Below are 11902 nucleotides of genomic sequence, written 5' to 3' on the forward strand. Positions count from 1 at the left end.
AGGCCATAAGTGCCCAATCTGTAGAAAAAGTAGCTAATGGTTCTCAATCTGATCCTTGGACTCCCCCAGGAAAAGGTTCAGGAAAGAAACTTCTCAGCCTGCCCATTACTAGACAGTCTAGCATAGTTGGTACAGAGGTTGAATCACACCATACTAATGGTGTGCTCTCACATTATACTGGTAGCCAAGCTGTTAGGGTGCCCTCTGTAAGGGACAGGTCTCCTTCTGTTCATTCCCATCATACCTCTGTATCTAGAAATGTCCCTCCCACCCACCCTGATGACAGATTGTTAGAAAGGGAGCTCAATAGATTGAGAGTGGAACAAACCAGACTGAAGCTCAAGAAGCAACAGCTGGATTTGGATAGACAGTCTTTAGAAATAGAGAGGGAAAGACAGAAGTTGGGTTTCGATACCCATGGTGGCAGCAGCAGTATTCCCCATAGTCATCCTGCAAAAGAGCATGATTCCAGGAATCTGCACAAGATAGTTCCCCCTTATAAGGAGGGGGATGACATTAACAAGTGGTTTGCTGCACTTGAGAGGGCCTGTGCTGTACAGGATGTCCCTCAAAAGCAGTGGGCTGCTATCCTATGGCTATCATTTACTGGAAAAGGTAGGGATAGGCTCCTTACTGTAAAAGAAAATGATGCTAATAATTTCCAAGTTCTTAAGAATGCACTCCTGGATGGTTATGGCTTAACCACTGAACAGTACAGGATAAAGTTCAGAGAGACCAAAAAGGAGTCTTCACAAGACTGGGTTGATTTCATTGACCAGGCAGTGAAGGCCTTGGAGGGGTGGTTACATGGCAGTAAAGTTACTGATTATGAAAGCCTGTATAACACAATCCTGAGAGAGCATATACTTAATAATTGTGTGTCTGATTTGTTGCACCAGTACCTGGTAGACTCTGATCTGACCTCTCCCCAAGAATTGGGAAAGAAGGCAGACAAATGGGTCAGAACAAGGGTGAACAGAAAAGTTCATACAGGGGGTGACAAAGATGGCAATAAGAAGAAAGATGGTGAAAAATCTCAAGATAAGCATGGGGATAAGGGTAAAACCAAAGATCCCACTTCAAATCTTAAACACTCTTCAGAGGGTGGGGATAAAACAAATTCTTCCTCTTCTTCCCAACCTGCACACATTAAAAAGCCTTGGTGCTTTGTGTGTAAAAACAGAGGCCATAGGCCAGGGGATAAGTCCTGTCCAGGTAAACCCCCTGAGCCTACCACCACTAATACATCAAGCTCTAGTGCCCCTAGCAGTAGTGGTACTAGTGGTGGGACTGCTGGCAACAGTCAAGCAAAGGGTGTAGTTGGGTTCACTTATGGGTCCATAGTGGAAACTGATGTAATCAGTCCCAAGACAGTTTCTGTCACACCTAGTGGCATTGGCCTTGCCACACTGGCTGCTTGTCCCCTTACAATGGATAAGTACAGGCAGACAGTTTCAATAAATGGTGTTGAGGCCTTGGCCTACAGAGACACAGGTGCCAGTTTCACTTTGGTGACTGAAAACCTAGTGCCTCCTGAACAACACATCATTGGACAACAGTATAAGATTATTGATGTCCATAACTCCACTAAGTTTCTTCCCTTAGCTATAATTCAGTTTAGTTGGGGTGGAGTTACTGGCCCTAAGCAGGTGGTGGTATCACCTAGCTTACCTGTAGACTGTCTCTTAGGTAATGACCTAGAGGCCTCAGGTTGGGCTGATGTAGAGTTTTATGCCCATGCAGCCATGCTGGGCATCCCTGAGGAATTGTTCCCTCTCATTTCAAGTGAAATGAAAAAGCAAAGGAGAGAAGGCCTGAAAACTCAGGATCCCTCTCCATCAACAGGTAAAAAGGGTATCACAGTATCCCCTAACCACCCTACCATTCAGGATACTATTCCTGTGGTGGGAGAAACCTCTCCTGGGGTGGCACCTGTTCCAAGGGAATCATCAGCTGGCAAAGCTGGACTCCCTGAGGTGGAAGTACCTCTCTGTGGGATAACTAACATTGGTGAGAAAAACAGCACCATTTTAGTTAACATGGAGCATCCCTCCAACCCTCCCAGAGAAACTTTAGTGCAGAAACCCTGCACTACCTCACAACACTTAGGACAGCATCCCTGCCCTAGTGTGGAGCTCATAGGACAGCATCCCTGCCCTGCTCCAACTCAAGAGAAACAGCATCCCTGTTCTCTCTTCCAGCCAGATGGACAACGTTTTTGCCCAGCTATGGCTTTTCTGAGACAGCATCCCTGCCTGGCATTTCCATCACTACAAATAGGTTCAGTGGACAATTCCCACTGCTCTAAACTAAAACTTACTGATAGAAACTCTGAAAATACATCTTCACATTGTTGCTTAGCTAAAAAACTTCAAACAGGGTGGTTTACATCCCCACAGGGAAGTAACCATATAGTGGATGATAAAGGGAGTAACCAGTCTATTGCAGAGCTACTCTCTACTTATCACCACTTAGACAATAAAGTCTCAACTGGCCAAGGTTAGCCTTATTGTCCTTCGTTTGGGGGGGGGGTTGTGTGAGAAGGTAGCCTCTTTCTAGCCTTGTTACCCCCACTTTTGGCCTGTTTGTGAGTGTATGTCAGGGTGTTTGTCACTGTTTTCACTGTCTCACTGGGATCCTGATAGCCAGGCCTCAGTGCTCATAGTGAAAACATCATGTTTTCAGTATGGTTGTTATGTGTCACTGGGAGCCTGCTGGTCAGGACCCCAGTGCTCATAGGTTTGTGGCCTATATGTATGTGTCACTGGGACCCTGTCACACAGGGCCCCAGTGCTCATAGGTGTGCATGTATATGTTCCCTGTGTGGTGCCTAACTGTCTCACTGAGGCTCTGCTAACCAGAACCTCAGTGGTTATGCTCTCTCATTACTTTCAAATTGTCACAAACAGGCTAGTGACCATTTTTACCAATTTACATTGGCTTACTGGAACACCCTTATAATTCCCTAGTATATGGTACTGAGGTACCCAGGGTATTGGGGTTCCAGGAGATCCCTATGGGCTGCAGCATTCCTTTTGCCACCCATAGGGAGCTCTGACAATTCTTACACAGGCCTGCCACTGCAGCCTGAGTGAAATAACGTCCACGTTATTTCACAGCCATTTTACACTGCACTTAAGTAACTTATAAGTCACCTATATGTCTAACCTTTACCTGGTAAAGGTTAGGTGCAAAGTTACTTAGTGTGAGGGCACCCTGGCACTAGCCAAGGTGCCCCCACATTGTTCAGAGCCAATTCACTGAACTTTGTGAGTGCGGGGACACCATTACACGCGTGCACTACATATAGGTCACTACCTATATGTAGCTTCACCATGGTAACTCCGAATATGGCCATGTAACATGTCTATGATCATGGAATTGCCCCCTCTATGCCATCCTGGCATTGTTGGTACAATTCCATGATCCCAGTGGTCTGTAGCACAGACCCTGGTACTGCCAGACTGCCCTTCCTGGGGTTTCACTGCAGCTGCTGCTGCTGCCAACCCCTCAGACAGGCAGCTGCCCTCCTGGGGTCCAGCCAGGCCTGGCCCAGGATGGCAGAACAAAGAACTTCCTCTGAGAGAGGGTGTGACACCCTCTCCCTTTGGAAAATGGTGTGAAGGCAGGGGAGGAGTAGCCTCCCCCAGCCTCTGGAAATGCTTTGTTGGGCACAGATGTGCCCAATTCTGCATAAGCCAGTCTACACCGGTTCAGGGACCCCTTAGCCCCTGCTCTGGCGCGAAACTGGACAAAGGAAAGGGGAGTGACCACTCCCCTGACCTGCACCTCCCCTGGGAGGTGTCCAGAGCTCCTCCAGTGTGCTCCAGACCTCTGCCATCTTGGAAACAGAGGTGCTGCTGGCACACTGGACTGCTCTGAGTGGCCAGTGCCACCAGGTGACGTCAGAGACTCCTGCTGATAGGCTCCTTCAGGTGTTAGTAGCCTTTCCTCTCTCCTAGGTAGCCAAACCCTCTTTTCTGGCTATTTAGGGTCTCTGTCTCTGGGGAAACTTTAGATGACGAATGCATGAGCTCAGCCGAGTTCCTCTGCATCTCCCTCTTCACCTTCTGATAAGGAATCGACCGCTGACCGCGCTGGAAGCCTGCAAACCTGCAACATAGTAGCAAAGACGACTACTGCAACTCTGTAACGCTGATCCTGCCGCCTTCTCGACTGTTTTCCTGCTTGTGCATGCTGTGGGGGTAGTCTGCCTCCTCTCTGCACCAGAAGCTCCGAAGAAATCTCCTGTGGGTCGACGGAATCTTCCCCCTGCAACCGCAGGCACCAAAAAGCTGCATTACCGGTCCCTTGGGTCTCCTCTCAGCACGACGAGCGAGGTCCCTCGAATCCAGCGACACCGTCCAAGTGACCCCCACAGTCCAGTGACTCTTCAGCCCAAGTTTGGTGGAGGTAAGTCCTTGCCTCACCTCGCTGGGCTGCATTGCTGGGAACCGCGACTTTGCAAGCTACTCCGGCCCCTGTGCACTTCCGGCAGAAATCCTTCATGCACAGCCAAGCCTGGGTCCACGGCACTCTAACCTGCATTGCACGACTTTCTAAGTTGGTCTCCGGCGACGTGGGACTCCTTTGTGCAACTTCGGCGAGCACCATTTCACGCATCCTCGTAGTGCCTGTTTCTGGCACTTCTCCGGGTGCTACCTGCTTCAGTGAGGGCTCTTTGTCTTGCTCGACGTCCCCTCTCTCTGCAGGTCCAATTTGCGACCTCCTGGTCCCTCCTGGGCCCCAGCAGCGTCCAAAAACGCCAAACGCACGATTTGCGTGTAGCAAGGCTTGTTGGCATCCATCCGGCGGGAAAACACTTCTGCACGACTCTCCAAGGCGTGGGGGATCCATCCTCCAAAGGGGAAGTCTCTAGCCCTTGTCGTTCTTGCAGTATTCACAGTTCTTCAGCCTAGTAAGAGCTTCTTTGCACCAACCGCTGGCATTTCTTGGGCATCTGCCCATCTCCGAGTTGCTTGTGACTTTTGGACTTGGTCACCTTGTTCCACAGGTACCCTCAGTCAGGAATGCATCGTTGTTGCATTGCTGATTTGTGTTTTCCTTGCATTTTTCCTCTAACACGACTATTTTGTCCTTAGGGGAACTTTGGTGCACTTTGCACTCACTTTTCAGGGTCTTGGGGAGGGTTATTTTTCTAACTCTCACTATTTTCTAATAGTCCCAGCGACCCTCTACAAGGTCACATAGGTTTGGGGTCCATTCGTGGTTCACATTCCACTTTTGGAGTATATGGTTTGTGTTGCCCCTATCCCTATGTTTCCCCATTGCATCCTATTGTAACTATACATTGTTTGCACTGTTTTCTAAGACTATACTGCATATTTTTGCTATTGTGTATATATATCTTGTGTATATTTCCTATCCTCTCACTGAGGGTACACTCTAAGATACTTTGGCATATTGTCATAAAAATAAAGTACCTTTATTTTTAGTATAACTGTGTATTGTGTTTTCTTATGATATTGTGCATATGACACTAAGTGGTACTGTAGTAGCTTCACACGTCTCCTAGTTCAGCCTAAGCTGCTCTGCTAAGCTACCATTATCTATCAGCCTAAGCTGCTAGACACCCTATACACTAATAAGGGATAACTGGGCCTGGTGCAAGGTGCAAGTACCCCTTGGTACTCACTACAAGCCAGTCCAGCCTCCTACAGTTAGACATATAGGTGACTTATAAGTTACTTAAGTGCAGTGGTAAATGACTGTGAAATAACGTGGACGTTATTTCACTCAGGCTGCACTGGCAGGCCTGTGTAAGAATTGTCAGAGCTTGGCAAAAGAAATGCTGCAGCCCAAAGGGATCTCCTGGAACCCCAATACCCTGGGTACCTCAGTACCATATACTAGGTAATTATAAGGGTGTTCCAGTTTGCCAATGTGAATTGGTGAAATTGGTCACTAGCCTGTTAGTGACAATTTGGAAAGAAATGAGAGAGCATAACCACTGAGGTTCTGGTTAGCAGAGCCTCAGTGAGACAGTTAGTCACTACACAGGGAACACATTCAGGCACACTTATGAGCACTGGGGCTCTGGATACCAGGGTCCCAGTGACACATACAACTAAAACAACATATATACAGTGAAATATGGGGGTAACATGCCAGGCAAGATGGTACTTTCCTACAGGGAGGGGAATCAAACTGGAGAGTGGGGGTGGGGTGGAATAGCAACAGGTGATAGAGAAAAGTAGAATGTGATTGAGAGAAGCACATGGGCAAGAAAGGAATAGGGGGAAGTACACAAGGGCGGGCAAAACATGGATGGGGATGTGGAGAATCTCACGGATAAGAGAGGAACACAGATTTCAGGTGGAGAGAAGTTGAGGGAGACAGCTGGAAAAACAACACTCACATGGAGTGCATAGAAGAAAGTAGTGCTTCAAAAGCAAGTAGTGCAAGCAGAGCAGCCAGCCAATCAAAAGTGATGGTAGGGAGTCAATCCACCATGAAAGAGACTAACAAAAAGTTAACAAAATGTGGCACGAATCAGAAGCAAGCAAATAAGAGTGATTGGTAAGCCAGCCAATGAGTGGGCTCCAGGCTCCTGTACATCCTTAGTAAGCACACAATATATCTCGCAACAGTCAGCGCATCATGTGCTTCTATTCGGCAGGACCTAAAAAGCACCTCAAAGAACATGTACTATACGGCAATGAAATTGACAACTATTGATTATCAAATCTCATCTCCTCAAGGCATCTGTCACCTTGTCTTTAAAGCTCCCTTTTAGGTTTCCCTCTGTAAATCCTCTTCTCCTCTTCAATCCTAAAACACCCTCCTTCTCTGACATGAGTGACCCTGCCTTTAACCTAGATTCTATCTACTCTGTCTTAAGGCAGTGTGGTTGAGTTATTAAACTTCACTCTTTTCTTCGAAACAGACAGTTCAGATGCTGCAACTCCACCCCTCCTGTGCCTAGTCTGTGCCACACAACAAACACACACCTCCACTGCGGGGGCCCACAGCTATGACATGTTTCATAGATAAATTCATTGTGTGAGGTTTGTGCAAACACATCGCTCAAAAACAATTCTACATACCAACTTCACATTATCCATTTGTGGATAGTCAAATATTTACCTGCGCCAGGATCATGTAACCAGGGCAGTCTGGGCTGTCGGATCAGCACTGGAAAACGAGCGGCATAGGGTCCCATCCTGAAGCTCACTGCAAGGGAAGCAGAATCCTGTATGTCAATATCTCTTGCAATGCCTCACTTAGAACAGATTTCAGTCACATCAATATCTCCCGCACTGACTGTTAGACCTGACAGCCTTGGGGTGGTCACCCCCAACTTTTTGCCTGCCTCTCTACACTTTTTTGACACTGTTTTTGCTGGTTTTAGGACTTTGTGCACTTTAGCACTGCTAACCAGTGCTAAAGTGCATATGCTCTCTCCCTTAAAACATGGTGAGATTGGTTCATACCTAATTGGCATATTTGATTCACTTCTAAGTCCCTAGTAAAGTGCACTACAAGTGCCCAGGGCCTGTAAATTAAATGCTACTAGTGGGCCTGCAGCACTGATTGTGACACCCACATCAGTAGCCCCTTAACTATGTCTAAGGCCTGCCATTGCAAGGCCTGTGTGTGCAGTTTCACTGCCACTTTGACTTGGCATTTAAAAGTACTGGCCAAGCCTTAAACTCCCCTTTTTCTACATATAAGTTACCCCTAAGGTAGGCCCTAGGTAACCCAGAGGGCAGGGCGCAGTGTAAGTAAAAGGCAGGCCATATATCTGTGTGTTTTATATTCCTCGTAGTGGACAACTCCTAAATTCGTTTTTCACTGCTGTGAGGCCTGCTCCTTTCATAAGCTAACATTAGGGCTACCCTTGTATACTGTTTGAGTGGTAGATTCTGATCAGAAAGAGGTAAACAGGTCATATGTAGTATGGCCAGAATGGTAATACAAAATCCTGCTTATTGGTGAAGTTGGATTTTATATTACTATTTTAGAAATGCCACTTTTAGAAAGTGATCATTTCTCTGCACTTAAAATTCATCTGTGCCTTACAGCCTGTCTCGAATCCACATCTGGGCAGGGCTGGTTGACAGCTCCCTTGTGCATTTCACCCAGACAACCACAAACACCGGACACTCAGTCACACCTGCACTCATCTGCATAATGAATGGGTCTTCCTGGGCTGGAAGGGTGGAGAGCCTGACTTGCATTTCAACAGACAGTGGCCTACCCTCACACAATGGACTGCCAAACCCCCTACTGGGACCCTGGCAGACAGGGGTGTACTGAATGGGGACCTTGTGCACTTCAAAACAACTCTTTGAAGTCTCCCCACTTCCAAGGCACTTTTGGGTATATAACCTGGGTCCCTGACCCCACCACCTCAGACACTTCCTGGGACAGACTCTTTGAACCAGATCCTGTAACCTGCTAAAAGGAGATGCCTGGCTGCCCAAAGGACTCACCTGGACTGCTTTGTTGTGAAGGACTGCTGCCTTGCTGGCCTCTGGCTCTGCTGAGAAGTGCTCTCCAAGAGCTTGCCTCCTGTTCCTGAAGTCTCAGGGCCAAAAAGACTTCTTCTCTTCAAAGGAAATCCTTGTGCAGCGAAAATGGATGCACATCCTGCCGGATTCGACGCACAGTCTGCCTAGCAGTGAAAGAACCACCGCATTGCTGACCCGGATCGACGCAGACCAGCTCCCTAAGTGGAGATCAATGCAGTACCAGCGTTGTGACCTGAACTTCGATGCACAGCCCACTGGATCAACGCATCGCCGAGTCAGAAAGAGGCAGTCCGACTTCCTGCGTAAGTGATCGATGCAGCACCTGCTATGCAACAGAAACTCTGACGAATTGCCCACAGGATCGACGCAGCACCCTTGACTTCGTCCCGCGCGCCCAGGATTTCCACACATCGTCCCTTGGCCGTTAAAAGACCCCGCATCGCAAAGAAGATTCAATCCTGCGTGCCGGAATTTGAAGCAAAGCCCTTGCAGAATGGAAAAGAATCAGCGCATTGTCTGTGCACGCCCGGAAATCTGACGCACACCTTGCTTTTTTCACACATCTCCTCCTCTTCGGTCCTCATGTGCGCAATTTTGACGCATACCAGGTACTTTGTTCTTGCAAGAGCCATATGTTTATTTTTAAGAACTTAAGACCCTTCTTATCATTGCAAAAGTGATATTCCAATTTGTGATTATCAGATCTTGATCGTTTTGACCTTAATTTAATTAGATAATTATCTTATATTTTTCTAAACCTGTGTGGGTTTTTTTTGTGGTGTTCTCACTGTGTTATTGCATGGTTTATTTCACTAATACTTTACACATTACCTTCTAAGTTAAGCCTGACTGCTCAGTGCCAAGCAACTAGAGAGTAGGCACAGGATAATTTGGATTGTGTGTGACTTACTCTGACTAGGACTGTGGTCCCTATTTGGACAAGGGTGTATATCTTTGCCAACTAAAGACCCCATTTCTAACACTGACTCAATCCAAATAGAATTCATTCACGTCAATATCTACTGCAGCACATCACTTAAAATGGATTTCACTCACGTCAACATCTCCTGCAACACCTCACTTAAAATTGACTTCGTTCATTTCAATATCTCTTGCAAAGCCTCACTTAGAACAGATTTCACTCTATGTCAATATCTCCTGCAACGCATCACTTAAAACAGATTGCACTCACGTCAATATCTACTGCACTGACTCGCTCCAAACAGAATTAATTCACATAAATATCTCCTGCAACGCCTCCCTTAGAACAGATTTCACTCATGTCAATATCTCCTGCATCGCCTCACTTAGAACAGATTCCACTCATGTTAAAAGCTCATGTTATGCCTCAATTCAAACAGATTTCACTTGTGTAAATATCTACTGCACCGACTGAGAAAATCACCTTTTTAACATGTTCACCCCAATATTTCTGACTGATACTGATGGTAACTGACCCGGACTGTGCCCCGGGCTCTGCCTAACAGGCCTTTGGCCTTTGGTCTGTGCTATGAATAAAAGGTATAATATCAAATGACAATGTTATAATTCCAATTTGCAATTGTAGGAGGCTGACCCTCTATGTTGGCCTGGAGGGGATCCAGGCAACCACACGTTGGTTTCCAGAGGTAAAATTTAGACCACCTAATGCTCCACTTTTTATGGAAGCTGGTGGAGCAGTTAGGCTAATCCAGGAGATGTGCTAAGCATTTACTGTATTCACAAATCCAATCATGCACCACAGACACTCAATAAATAACTCGGGACCAGAATTTACAAAAATACTTCAGACTTTTATATAAGTTTTAAGACCAAGATCTTTAAAATATGTTAAGTACTTTTCGAGAGATGACTTTTTAAAGTTTTGGTAAAGTCAGTATTTCTGTGAGTAATTACGCACAATAGGAATCAACGCACAGCCACCTTTAAAAATGCATTACAAATCGTACATTTGAGTTACCGGTCTCTTCTTTTGCTGGATGGCCACAAAAGTCAGTGGGCACCTTATGCCAGCTGGAGAGTCGTGGGCGGCTCCTGGTTCTGGTGAGATGAGCGCTGGAGAGGTTCTTGGCACAGGCACAGGGCCACCTGGATAGGCCACTAGGAAAAGGAGCTGGATTGCAGATTTAAAGATGGTGCCTGGGGGTCCTCTTGGGCTGTCAAGATCGCAAGGGGCTGGGGACCCAGAACACACAACAGATTCCGCGATGCAAGGCCCAGGGTGTCCATGTGAAGGGCGTTTTAGAGGTCTTGGATGCTGTGCGCAACGGAGTCCTTTGGAGCTGGAGGTGAGTCTCTTAGAGGGCTGCTTACAGGACAACGAGGACACTCTGGCTTGAGGTCCAGAGTGTCCTTGATTAGGGTTTTCTCCTGATCCTTTTTCAGCTCTGGGGGAGCTGGCTTTCTGCTTTTCCGACGCCAGCTGGCCAGTACCAAGGGTATTGGCATAACTCAGCCACTAGAGGGTGCAGCAACACTAAACTTGGCAGAGTTGTGTGTCTCGTCAAGGTGGTCTTCAGTGTGTTGTTGGGTCCAGTTGTGACTTCCGGTTGTGGAGATATCAACCAGTCAGGGAAGTGACCCTCACTGGTTTGCTGGCTCTTTGCAGGTTTCTTGAGTTTCCAATGGGACACTTGCCCTTGGGTGGCTACACCCACTACAGTGACCACTTCCTGTAGGAAGGGTCACTTTCCTAAACCTCATTGGCCATTTTCCTCCATTCGAACATGGAGGAAAAGGAAATAGAGGGTCCACTTCACATGCAAGCCCTTAGGGGTGGTGCATGCTCAGTGAGGCCACCCCTCCTACCCTTTGTCTGGTTTCCCACCAAAAGTGTGAGTTTGCAAAGGGGGAAGCCATCTGCTGCTAGCAGCAGGACTGGGGGCTCCAGTTTCAAGGGAAGTAGCCCTTTGAAGCTCACTGCCAGAGTGTTGCAAATTCCTGAGGAAGGGGGTGTTAGCTCTTCCACCCAGTAAGGCCATTGTTCCCAAACCAAAGAGCCTGGGCTCTCCTCCTAAGTTTATGGGTCGGCTGTCTGGAGGTGGCAGGCTGGATGGAACCAGTCAGCAATAATGCCAGTTAGGTTAGCTTTTACAGGGGGCACATCTAAGGTGACCCCTGGGTACATGTAGTGTTAAATCCAATACTGGTACCAGTTTGGATTTATTATTCTGAGTTGTTTGATACCAAACAACCCAGGGTGCAGAGTAGCCATCATGTAAATGGGAAACTCGCGTTTGACCAGTGCCCAGCACATGCATTTAAAATGGCTGCTCTGTTCACTCACTATGTCCTAGGTTTGGCAAGGACACAGTGGGGGCACATTGCTCATCAGCTATGCCCTCATCATAGTACAGTGCACCCTGCTTTAGGGGTGGAAGGCTTGCCAGAGGGGTGACTTACCCATA

This window comes from Pleurodeles waltl, chromosome 5 (genome assembly GCF_031143425.1).
Source record: "Pleurodeles waltl isolate 20211129_DDA chromosome 5, aPleWal1.hap1.20221129, whole genome shotgun sequence".
In the NCBI taxonomy this organism is placed as follows: Eukaryota; Metazoa; Chordata; class Amphibia; order Caudata; family Salamandridae; genus Pleurodeles; species Pleurodeles waltl.